The sequence below is a fragment of the Etheostoma spectabile genome, unplaced genomic scaffold (assembly GCF_008692095.1).
Source record: "Etheostoma spectabile isolate EspeVRDwgs_2016 unplaced genomic scaffold, UIUC_Espe_1.0 scaffold337, whole genome shotgun sequence".
In the NCBI taxonomy this organism is placed as follows: Eukaryota; Metazoa; Chordata; class Actinopteri; order Perciformes; family Percidae; genus Etheostoma; species Etheostoma spectabile.
The window spans coordinates 329,241-330,975 of NW_022605587.1; the positions used below are offsets into that span (position 1 = coordinate 329,241).

The window sequence follows — 1,735 nt, forward strand, 5'->3', positions numbered from 1 at the left end:
AATACATTACTAGGATGTTAATGCAATGTGCAATACGTCTAAATCTATGGTGGAAATCAAGATCCACCAATGTTTCTGTCCACACTGTCCGTTCCAGAATGTCCCCTGCCAGTGGAAATAGACTGACCCTTGGGTAAACATTGTGCATATCTTCCAAATGCCAACTGAGTCCATAAATACACCTCCAGATGGGAATAAACTGATACTGTCTTCATGGTCTAAACGTGTCAATTTGCTGCTAATGCCCACATTGAGTCCAGATGTGTCCGTTTTGGTTCGCTGTCCTGCTAACCCCAAAGTTTCAAACTAGGCCAAGGGCAACTGTACTTGTTAAAATGTCCTCCGCAGCAGTTTTTGTGACGTCTCTTTAGTTGTTTTTTCTTGACAACAGAAATGGTTGGACACAGTGCCCACTCCCCCCCCATGTCACAATTGAAAGCTGGTGAAAGTGGTGGTTCCAACTAATAGACCATTCACAAGCAATTCTGATGCACTATACTGGCCCATTCAGGATGAGCACTGTGTACTCTGACTGCAGCAACACAAGTTCAAATTTCAGTGATACCTAATTTTTATGGTGATTACGAGACTGAATGCAAAGTGTGTATCCCCCATGTAAATCAAAGCCTATCACTTCCAGTCAATACTGTCAAATTTGAAGCTCCTTCCAATTACATGAACTACCAGGTGACTCCTCAACATGCCCCCATCAACGTACTGTTTGCAGTCTAAATTGCCAAGGACATTAAACCTGTAAGCTCACTTTAAACTAGATGTGGAAAGTTGAAAGGTTGATCTTTTTACCCTTTGCTGTGGCTTAAAAATAGGTTCCACTGAGATTTGAACTCAGATTGCTGGATTCAGAGTCCAGAGTGCTAACCATTACACCATGGAACCTTTTACAGTGTTGCAAGGGTTTGCTAGGCAATTTCTTTCATAATATCCACATGTGTGATATTAAAGGCACACAACAATCACAACGCAGATTAAATAATGGCCAATTTTGATTACGAGCCATAACTGTAGATATACTGTATATAGGGTGAAAAAAAAAAAAAAAAAAATTTACATAGGTTGCATACAGAACATTAAACAGATCTTACTACCAGGTCTTCCGTGGCTCTATAGCAATTCCCATACCGGGATTTGAACCCGGCTCCACCTGGTGAAAACCAGGAATCCTAACCGCTAGACCATATGGGACTGATTCGTAATTATTCATGAATAACTTCCTAGTCTGGCTGGAAACCTGGCCTTCTCTTGAACGTAATGAAGAACTTCTTAAGTAAGTTTTATCTTAAAACGCGTTTGAGTGTCTTTAGGTTTTTATCCGCTTTAACTAGTACCGACAGCGGGCACGGAGGCAGCCAGAGCGGCCGTAGGACTATGAATTGATTCATGAAATCCCTGTTATTAATATGTACTCAGTCCCATATGGTCAGGATTCCTGGTTTTCACCCCGGTGGCCTGGGTTTAACTCCCGGTATGGAAATCGGTATTTAGCTGGTGAAAGATCTGTATGATCTCTGACATTAGTCCTGTATTAAATCAGAGCTGTAGTTACGTACGTACCCGGTCTACACAATGTTGTGATGTTAACATGTAACTTCATCTGTCTTTGCTGTTGCATTGCTTTTGTACTCGGGAAAAACAAATATGCTGTCCTTAACTAGACTCAGATTCTTAACAGCGTGTAAATAATAAAAGCAACATCCTTGCCCATTTCATGGGCTGT

At 41.3% G+C, this 1,735-nt stretch overlaps 1 non-coding gene across 1 annotated transcript; it reads right to left on the reverse strand.

Annotated features, from left to right (window-relative positions):
• Nucleotides 1-825: 825 nt before the first annotated feature.
• Nucleotides 826-897, reverse strand: trnaq-cug (transfer RNA glutamine (anticodon CUG)). The gene has a single exon. It is a non-coding gene; the product is annotated as a tRNA-Gln (tRNA).
• Nucleotides 898-1,735: the final 838 nt, after the last annotated feature.